Source organism: Thrips palmi, unplaced genomic scaffold, assembly GCF_012932325.1.
Source record: "Thrips palmi isolate BJ-2018 unplaced genomic scaffold, TpBJ-2018v1 HiC_scaffold_12, whole genome shotgun sequence".
Lineage (NCBI taxonomy): Eukaryota > Metazoa > Arthropoda > Insecta > Thysanoptera > Thripidae > Thrips > Thrips palmi.
The window spans coordinates 1830519-1841597 of NW_023144623.1; the positions used below are offsets into that span (position 1 = coordinate 1830519).

The following is an 11079-nucleotide window of genomic DNA, read 5'->3' on the forward strand; positions in this document are numbered from 1 at the left end:
TAAGTATGGCAACCATCCTAATGTAATCCTAGAAAATAATTTCATTTCTTGAGTGACACAAAATTGAGTTCTACCAAGAAAATAACTGACAAACAATTTCTTACTCTGCATAGATGCCAATAGCATCCTTGGACATGGACATCAAAAGTGTTACGCCACGCATTCTGTTCAGCTGTTGACATGAAGTAAAGAATTTAGAATCAGGTAACAGGAAGTTGCAAGCAAACAATTTTCATAGTCCAAGTTTTCAGGCTTCCTACGAGTTCTTCTCAAACAAATAACATAAAAACCAAAACCAATCCAATTACCTGCCTCGAAGTCTGTGATGACACGCTCCAAATCAAATTCATTACCCATTAGGTGCAACAACAGACTCAAAACAGCTGTGTAAGCATTTTCTGTCCTGCGGGACATAAGAGACCAAGCCAGCGGAATAACAGTATGGTCCCACTCACCAACAATACAAAACACCTGTAAGAAAGAAAGACAAATTTTAACATAATACACAGAAATAAATAATATGTTATAATGAAAAAGTACTAAAAATACCTGGGCAGCAAAATGCAATCCAACTGGAACTGACTTAAAGGTACCATCTGCATGAAGAACTGAGAATTCCCTGCACTTCTCCACCATTCGCTGAGAGATAAATAAAATATGATGCTCTCCATCTGCATCGTCGACAGAACCCCCATAAATATTGTCCTGTCCATCTTGTGTTAGAGTAATAACGCTGAACCGGGGGTCTTGCAGAATTTCTGTGAGATCACGTAAGGTTTCTGGAGGTGGAGGATACCTTTGTAGCCGAGCGTTCCTCATTGGGGTTCTCATTCGAGCATAAGTAACCCTTCTGGCTACCTCTGGGGCAAACCTGAATGGTTAAGACGTACAAAGCAATAGCATTACATTGGAGAGAATAAATTTATGTAAATCTATGGAAAGTAATAGATGTCAACACACCTGAGACTCTCTTCCAATATGATGTTCTGAAATGACGCGTATTCAAGGTTAGCACACCTTGCAAGGATGTTCCGTCGTAGAGCCATCTCATCGCCATAGTGGGCATCTGGGCCATGGTTGTGACGACCAGTCATTACAAAACCTTCGGTTGGGTCGTATGAGGCCCGCCCCCGACAAGATCTTCCAGCCCGGACACACTTATAGTAAATTGTACCATGACGCTGATCACTCTCGTGAAAATAGTAACCATTTTCAATATGGTAAAAGAAAGTGCCATCTCTCATACCGGGCTCCCTGGCTATATTGTGTGCCATTTTCCAATCGCTGAAGAGTCAAAACAACGATAAGTGAGGTCAGGTGGTTGATAACGTTGCACTTAGTGCCACTGATTTACCTTCATTAATGAACAACTTGAGCATAAAACAAACCACAGGGTTAGCCTCAAGCAACTGCCATCTCTGAAAACACCACACCACATAGATCCGATCGCGCCGTTGTTGCCACCTCCAACGAGGTAGGAAAAGAGAGAGAGAGAGAGAGAGAATTAGACCTCTTTGGTTTCACGGCCTCGGAGCCGAGAGACTCTTGCTAGCCAGGGTTGATCGTGTTCGTACCGACAAGCATGCGACAAGGGACAACAAACACAAATATTATAGCCCTGAAAGATGCGATAAATATTCACATTTCGTATGGTGTACTTTTTCAATCGACAGATAAAGTGATACTAGCCCTTGAAAGCTATTACGCGAGGGTAAGCACCTGTTTGTTGTTGTTGTTGTTGTCGTCGTTATCCGCCCCGTCCGCCATGGTCGTACCAACTGACGCCAACCTCACAAAGAGACCAACTAAACACGACGTAATTAGTGAATTAGAGACTCAGAGCACTGCTAAATAATTATTAATAAATTATAAAGATTCAGACTTACAGTTCTGTTCTTAAAAAGATACGTTTGCGAACGCGGCCACAAAAGAACTTCATCGACAACAGTTGGCAACATCGCGCAAGCTGCGTGTCGTAACGGCTCGGCTACGGCTTCAGGCTACAGGTTCAAACGTGTTTACTGTCAGCCGCTTTTCTCGCTTTGCTTGCAAATTTTCCGGATAATTTCTGTCTCGTGCTGTTTCAAATTGAATGAATGAACGCGTGAGCCACATTCTCGGCACTCTGCTTTGATTCGCATGGATCTAATGTGCTACCAGAAGAAATAGTTATGAGGTATGTCCAACGAACTTTCAAAACCTCTCGTTTAAAAGCAGTCGTTATTTCGGCCGTTCCCAGGTATTAATTGTATATTTTGTATGATTTCAGTTCGTTCTCCCTCACTTAATCGTCTCGTTCGATGCTTGGCAAGCGGGGAGGTTCCATTGTGCAACTGTTGAGGTTAAACGAGTACAGACCCACAGCTTCGTCTCAACTGCTGGTGTGGAAAGCTAAGTAACGCTTTCATTCTTATCGCTCCTTTAATTCTGTCCTTGCCCTCCAACTTCCCTCCTATTTCAGTGCCTTGGTGCTGCAGATTTCAGCGCTACCTCTCGGTGCTTCTTAACTTTTTACCCGATTTGCTGTTCTCACAAACTGGCCATTCCTTTGAACTTGGTTTTGTTGCTTCGATGTCTGTCCTGCCTGTGACTTTGCATTGTGAATATGTTACTGTACATTTGCTTTGATACCTGTTCTGTCTCGGTCTTTGTGTCAATGAGCGTCAGTGTCTTTCGTCAGTCTGCTCTTTGGATCGTATTGGGTGATGCATTTGTTAATTTGACTGTTTCTGTGTGCTTGCGTAAATGTGATACGTCTGTGATTTCTTGAGGCTTTGCTGCCCAAGTGTTAGCTTGCCTCCATCCTGATTTATGAAATATGTTCACTCTATGACCGTTCTGCTGACCCAACTGTTTGTGCCTCTCGGATATTGTATTGTCTGTTACTTTTGTTTTACCTGGATTGGATTTTTGTTTGCCTTCCTTTATGCTCTGTTTGTATGATTGAATTGTCTTGCCATGCTAGTGTACCTGTGGCTATGCTCTTGTCATATGTGTGATTGTTAGTCAATGTGCTTGGCTTATTTTACTATATCTGTCTTTGCTCTCATATTGTGAATGTTCTGTATTCAAATAGGCCTGCTGTACAGCTTTTTTCAATTGTTTGTTTGTTTGTTTGTTTGCCATTACTGTGTTGTGCATTGTTGCATTGCTGTCTTGAAGTGTTTTGACTGGCTCTCATTGCTTTATCTTGTGTGACTTTATGTGGTTGTCAATCTCGTCTCGTCTCGTCTCGTCTTTATTGCATAGTTGGTGATTGGAGTCAGTGTTCCAGTTTACATCCTGGATCGAGGCGCCTGCATGGTGCTAGGTTTGCAGAGTAGCAGTAATTTTTTTTCTCCTACTTCCAGGTATAGATTGCTGGAGGGCGATTGTGTCAACTCTTATGTGAACAGTTACTGCTGCTTCACTATTAGAAACATTTCATTCTCTTGCTGTATCTGTCGTGTCTTTGCTGCGTAAGTGTTTGTTTGCCTCTCTCTTGATTTATTGAATATGTTCATCCTTTTGCTCAATCTGTTTACTCAACTGTTTGTGCCTCTCAGATGGTGTATTGTCTGTTACTTTTGTTTTATCTCGATTGGATTTCTGTTTGCCTTCCTTAATGCCCTGTGTGTATGATTCAATTATCTTATACTAGTGTAATTGTTGCTATGCTCTTGTCATACGTGTGATCACTATGCTGAAGTGTTATGAATCTTAAATTAAATTCTGCTACCTGTGTCAAAGGGGACATAGTCTGCTTTATGAAGTGTTTGCTCTTTGTGTTGACTTCATTCATAGTGTGCTATGTCATTTGTTAGCTTGGTTTCCTGTTCTTGCTCCAATTTGCTTTGTTCTGATTCTGACTGACTTTGTGCATGAGTTATGTTGCTTCTTGTAGTATTTGTCTTCAATTCTTGTTGTAAATATAAGATTAACCCTCTACATTTAAATTCCCCACTGAATCTGCCTATCTGTATAAATGTATATTTGTATTTGCCGCTGTACCATCTTCTCATACTGCACATAATAAGTCATGCACTAATTATCATAGTCACTGCCTGTGTGTAATTGCTTGCACTTGTCACTGTTGCATTTCCAGCTCCAGCAGCAGCCATGTTAAATAAATGCTCACTTCCTGTCCAGACTCCAGAGTGTTCGTGTCGTGTTCTTTTGCTCCCGCTCCCTTATCGTGTATCATCAGCTTAATTCAGACAATAGAACTAAACTCCAAATCAAATTACAACAGCTGTATCTGTCGTGTCTTTGCTGCGTAAGTGTTTGTTTGCCTCTCTCTTGATTTATTGAATATGTTCACCCTTTTGCTCAATCTGATTACTCAACTGTTTGTGCCTCTCAGATGGTGTATTGTCTGTTACTTTTGTTTTATCTCGATTGGATTTCTGTTTGCCTTCCTTAATGCCCTGTGTGTATGATTCAATTATCTTATACTAGTGTAATTGTTGCTATGCTCTTGTCATACGTGTGATCACTATGCTGAAGTGTTATGAATCTTAAATTAAATTCTGCTACCTGTGTCAAAGGGGACATAGTCTGCTTTATGAAGTGTTTGCTCTTTGTGTTGACTTCATTCATAGTGTGCTATGTCATTTGTTAGCTTGGTTTCCTGTTCTTGCTCCAATTTGCTTTGTTCTGATTCTGACTGACTTTGTGCATGAGTTATGTTGCTTCTTGTAGTATTTGTCGTCATTTGTTAGCTTGGTTTCCTGTTCTTGCTCCAATTTGCTTTGTTCTGATTCTGACTGACTTTGTGCATGAGTTATGTTGCTTCTTGTAGTATTTGTCTTCAATTCTCAAGTGAATATTGTTCATGACTGACTTTGCACTCCCTGTCTCTCCTATTAAGTGAGGTTTCGATTGTACTGTGTGCAAGCTTGTATCTGGAGCTTCATAGTTTTCACTCCACGCAGTGCTTTGATTGTTAAATTTTATTTATTTTGCAAGTACCATTATTCCTTGGAACAACTTTTATTTTGCCTGTATTTTTTCTGCAAATTTTTTATTTCTGTGATATGAAACTGTCTTTCCTTGTTGGTTGAAATGCTTGTATTGGCAATGAATATGTTAGGTGCTATTTTTAGTCTTTCTGTCATTATTGCTGTTAGGAGCCATGTCACCTGATACATCCTGTCTTATTTAGATTTGTTCCTTTCATAATAATCTAAAAACTTGCCTCATGGCCATGTTATCATGTGCCGTGCCAATGCCTCCCATTCAGCTCTTCCCTTTGGTATAGCCACTTCTTACTCTTAAAGTTTCCTATGTTTGTGTGTTCTCCAGTAATCTCCTGGTGGTCTTCGCCTCACTCACCGACTCGCAGCTTGATGCCAAACTGGAAGGAGTGATGGTGTCAGGATGGTGGAATACTGAATCGAAGAAGCTGCTGCGCCCCATGGAATTAGTTTTTATCTGCATTCCAATGTGAGTATCATCGAATATTTTTATTGCTCCTGATTTTAATATCTGCCATAGCCTCCCCTCATTTGGTGTTTTCCTTTGTAGGTATTACCAAAGTTGCATCCCATTTTCCCCCAAGATGGTCTTCAATCCAAGCCAAGCCTGAATCAGCGCAAGTTCCATTTTCAGATGAGCAGCAACATGAATGCACTGTGTTTGTTTCAACTTAGATTACCAGCTGAATTTGATTAATAAAATCTGTAAAGGGAGTACTGTTTTGCTTCATTCATCATCCACCCTGAGCAACAATAATTAAACACACTCATTTCTTATTGTGAGATAAGTATCGACCACACTCCAGGTCTTAAAAAACAATGGTACAAGAGCTTAAGGGGAGGTTCTGGTGAAAATCTTGCCATTTTCCCAAATAGATCTCACTGTCATAATTTGTTTGGAATATAAAATCTTTCTTCGAGGAGACTAAAATTTGACGTTTGAAGGCACATGCCAGGTTCTGAACTCAGTCGGAGAGTCTTTTTGAGCCCATTCTGGCTGTATCTTAAGAAATCTTCTAGCGCATACTATTTTGTCGTAAAAGGTTGACCTTGACATTTTTCACTTCGATTCATTTTCAAAAAATTCTGATATGCATGGCTAAATTTTTTTATTATATTATTTAGTATGGCTCATTTAAAGGGGTTTTCACTCTTTCAGGATGTTGAATATTGGCCCAAAGCTGTAGCTATTTTCGTCGCTCTTGCTAAGTTCTCATGACGCCTCAAGTAACAGTAAGCAAGTCACCAAACTAACATTGCTTCCAATGTGACAAACTAGGGCTTAAATGCTCACAACTACAGCAGCGATTGAGATATTTCTTTATTTGGGCTGACACCTCAAGTACTCCATTGAAACAAGAACAAAAAAATGAACAGGAAAATACAATGAAGGAACTTAAAAATTAATAATATTATAAGAAGGTGGGGAACATTGCAATGCACACAATAACTCAGTGCAGAAGCATGTCAAAGGGAAAATAGAAAATGTGTCATTACATCTGAAGGAATGGCTGTGTTTCCACCACCCCACTGCTTGCTTGACATTAAGAATTTAGAAGATTTACCCATAAGAAAATAAATGCACAGTTATAGTACCAGAAACAACGCAGACATACATGTTGAGTTCTATAGAACAAAAGTTGATACAAAAAGCCCATTATGCATGGGATCTCAATTTTTTAAAATAGACTCCCTAAAGAAATTAAGGATATGAGAGACAAACCCAAAATCTTTAAAAATGTTCTCAAAAAGTTCCTCATGCAAAAAAGAGCCGAATAGTCTGGATGACCTTTGAAAACTTTCTCTGAAACTGCTGAGGCGACTTTATATTTTCTATCTTCCAATCGTGGTGCTGTGCTTTGCACTTTGTTCTTGACTTGCGTAAAAACTTATGTAAATCATGTAAATTTTTACCGCAATAAATACAAATACAAAAATTTGTCACCACCCCTACATACAGATCAAGTTACGACGCCTCAAATACTGGTGACACAAAGCAGTGTACACCAGAGAATCAATATGCTCACTTGCTCAGCAGTGGAATTGACACATTACTTTATACATGCTGACACTTCATGTACTCCATCAAGGGTGTGTTGCAATGTGTATGACAAAAACAAAATAAAAATTATACTTTAACAAGGCAGGGAGCAATACATACAATGCTTCAGTACAGAGGCATAGCAAAGAAAGGCACAGAGAAAATAGAAACATAAGTCATTTTGCTGAGGGATTGGATCTCACTACCCCACTAGTTAAGTTTCAATTCAGTTCAATAATTCTTGCTTGAAGCCAGAAATATAACAGGAGTAATACATAAGGACTGAAATAAGATGAATTGTCACCACAATTTAACATTCACATCAAATACTAAATATACCCTAAAGTCAGATACAAATACATATTGAACGAACAAACTAAACCAAACATTCTAAAGGTTGCTTTGACAGGGGAAAAAAAGGAACAAACATAATGCAGGGTGATGGGCAGAAAATAGGACACTAGTATACATTTTACTTGCATTCCCCACCCACACTTCCTGCTCCCCTTCTAATCCCATAAGTAACTGACAAAATCTGTTCTAAAAATGCTATCTTACAAACATTTCAAAATAATCATGAGTCAGAATGTAGCCCTCTTGGAAACAAACCAAAGAAACCCATGCCTCTATTCTTGTTAAGTTACTACTGTTGCTCAAACTCTGAGTGCAATCTTTCACTAAAAATTCTTAAAAACGGTTGCATTACCAGTTTGAAATTCAAGTTTCCCATAAATACCAAGAAGCTTCCAACTAAACAAGGACTACAGTTGCTAAATAAATGAACCATTGTTCAGCATAAACAATTTTATCTGAAATTGAGTGTCTTTGCCAGGAAAAATTGTCAACTCCCCTTGAATAATTAAAACAAAAGAGATTATTACTCAATCTTTATCTGCCCCAAGTTCAACAGAGACAGGAGGTCCTGGGCAGCAAGATAAGACAGAAAGACGGCACTCACCCAGCCAATGTTAAGAAATAATAATCTTTACAATTATCTCTGGCCACATTCAACAAGAAATACTGAGCATCAGACTAATATGATACCCTTCGGTACACTGATATAATCCAATAAATTTTATACTTTACCCCATGATATCTCAAGTAAATAGTTGTGATCACTGTAATCAAAAGCCACTAACACTTACATTCAAACATAAAAGCTACAGGCTTTGTTTGAATATGGACTACACGGAAACACATTATGCGGGGAAAATGTCACTGTGAAAGCAGCCCAAGCAAAGCCGTTGGAGGAGAAGGAGCCTGAAGCAGTCCCGAAGTGTTGTCATCTCTTTTGGAACATGATCCAGACGACACGATCCAGCTCCAGAATGGTTCGATGGTCTTTGAAGAACCCTGAGAGAAGAAAAAGTTACAAATAAAAATATTACCTAAAATCGAAAAAGAATAATATTACAGACACAATGAAACAAACCTTATGGCAAAGTTGTCAGGGTTATTGATGTGACGAGTTGGAGTAGACTTGGTGGAATCACAACACTCAAGCGAACAGATTCAGCACTCCCCTTGCAGCCACCTGCAATAAGAAACAGAATGAATCCATTCGATTGTTCATACTTGAAAACAGAAATTGTACGCTTCGAATGAATGTGAAGCAAATATAGCAGCTTCTGACTTGCCACATAATATCTTTATGAATACATATTGAATGATCATGCGTATGATATTGCATGCAGGGGAAAATAAAGAAAACCTAACTATTTCTACATTGCCAGAACAGTGAAAAATTCACCATGAACGAACCTAACCTAAGATGGATATTTGTTTCAACGAAGTATCAGACTATTAAGCTGAACGATTGAAGGGCAGAACGGCAGAACGGCAGAACTAGCAACACGAACTCAACAATGCGCAGTGGCAAAGTAGCTGCCGGCGACTCGTTCAAACTGCATTTTCGTTACCAATTATTAAAAACTTTCTCCCTTCACTTCGGCTGCTCGGCGTTGTTGTTGTTAGTTTTAGTTTTTGGTGTGCCGACCGAAGAGATTGCACAAGTGTCCGCCACAGAAAGTAGGGCGCGCTGAGAGCGTTCCGGCCGCCGACGTAGTTCTACCGGCGGCCACCACACAAAGATAGAGCGCGCAGCGGACGCTACCTACGACGAGTGCGAAGGGTTGCCTACCTGTAGGGCGCTGGAGGCTTTCCCGCAGCTCTGGCGCCTGGGCACGCATTGGGGAGTAAGCTGGTGAACTGACGACGAATATCTCGGGATGGCGTGTCGTCCGTTCATGTAGTGCCGCCAGAGCTCAGTAAAAATGTCACCTGCAACAGAGTGGTTGTGAAAAGCATCGCAGAAATGTCACGATAGGGGGGCGCGAATACGAACTGAAACGGCATGAGTGGTTGTGGGGGAGAGGAGTAAATACGTTTCTCTTTGCTAGTTATGCGGTTTTCGAGCCCGCAACGTGGAGTCCGCGGTTCAAAGGCCATCAGCAGAGAGAAGCAGTAGTTTCCTCCCCGGAATTCCCTGGACCAACTACGCCTCAGCCCGCGCGCGAGTGCATTGAGCGTGTACGACGCAGACAGGGCCAACAGGTGCGTTTCTGTCAGATGGCATGCGCTCCAAAAAGTGCAGTCGAAAGCGAGAAAAAGTGGCGAGACTGTAAGCCGATAAGTTTAATGACGCTTTCTGACACGATCGAGTCGGAATAGTTGCCTACCTCGTTGGAGCGCGCCGCGAAGATTGTCTACCTCTCGGGCGCTTTCAGGCGCGCAGTCTGATTTCGTAGGGGAGGCAACGGAACGAATGTTGAACGCCGATACCTACGAGTTGCTGGTGCGGTCGCTGGACTGGCCACGCTCTGGGGATCAGACCAAGACTGCGACTGGCTCGAAATCCGAAGCCGCTCCAGAGACCTCCCTTCCGGCGCTCACACTGACAAGCTGGTGGCAAGTACCGGGCAGTTCGCGCGCCGTCCTCTGAAACAGTGTACAGGGTTCTGAAAGCATCGCGGTAAACATCGAGTGCGAAGAAGCAGTGCGAAAGAGAAACAACGGTGCAAAGCCTCAGCGGGGCTGCATGCAGGCAGGGTGATAAACCCAATTTCTCTTTGCACGGGATTCGAGCCGCGGACTGCAGAGTAAGTTACGTCCATTCTGCAGTCCGCGGCTCAGAGACCGTCCTTAGAGAGTAGCGGTGTACCCCATTCCCAGGCTTCCCTCTCGGGCCCACAGCAGCAGTGCACCTAATGCACCCGGTGCATTGAGGGTGCATGCCACATGCAGACCCGACGTAAGGTTGAACGTCCTGTGTTCAGCACCACGAAAGGCGAATAGCGCAAAAAGCACACTGGGCACATCGGATGCGGTTTACCTTGGCGGCTGCAGGCGGGTCGAATGCGTGCGAACTCAAACAGTCGTTTTGCCAGGGCGGAACTCACCTGCACTCCTGCTCCCACTGACGCACCGCGAGCCCCCGAGGCACAAGCAGCCCTCCGGTGCATCAGAAGGCTGTCTTGCAGCCCAGGGGCTTGAACGCGGATGCGCGGGGAGAGGAGTACCCGTACCCGTACCCAACCGCGATTACGAGACCATACGGACGAACCACAACTCCGAAGCGAGCCCAGCCTGCACACACTGCAAGAAAAACACCACAACAAAAGTACACAAATTCCTGGCAATTTTTTTTAAACAGGAAATTATTGTACTTTTAAAGTACAACAATTGTTGTACAAAGTACAACGGAACCGGCATGACGAGTGCTGTGCAGTCCAGTACTTTATTTTTGTACAGTTTTTTTTTCTTGCAGTGCATGAGCAGCATTAAGCGCATCGCTCTCACCTGCTCCTGGTTCATTGATACGAAGATACACAAGGGAAGAGGTGAACTGTATTAACAACACTATCATCCCGACACTGCAGCAATAAAGTGCGCATCGCGCACCGCACGCACGCATGCATGCTGCAGGATCAGACCACAACACCTCGCCGCCAACGTGGTTGGCGATGACGCTCTGCTGCTCTAGCGCCAAAGCGCCGAGCTCATGCCGGGGCGAACTTGCGATGCGGTTGGACTTCCCCCATTCCTCCCGACAACGCCTTGCGCGGCCCGCGTGAAGGAGCAGGA

The 11079-nt window shown here is 42.5% G+C and overlaps 1 long non-coding RNA gene across 3 annotated transcripts; it reads right to left on the minus strand.

Moving 5' to 3' along the window:
• Positions 1–6652: 6652 nt before the first annotated feature.
• LOC117640672 lies at positions 6653–10693 on the minus strand. Of its 3 annotated transcripts, XR_004587445.1 has the most exons (4): positions 9778–10693; positions 9137–9276; positions 8429–8530; positions 6653–8349 (listed from the first exon to the last, which is right to left on the minus strand). It is a non-coding gene; the product is annotated as an uncharacterized LOC117640672 (long non-coding RNA). The 3 variants fall into 3 exon arrangements; XR_004587444.1 differs by lacking the exons at positions 9137–9276; positions 9778–10693 and adding an exon at positions 8758–9011; XR_004587443.1 differs by lacking the exons at positions 9137–9276; positions 9778–10693 and adding an exon at positions 8763–9006.
• Between the last annotated feature and the right edge of the window lie 386 nt (positions 10694–11079).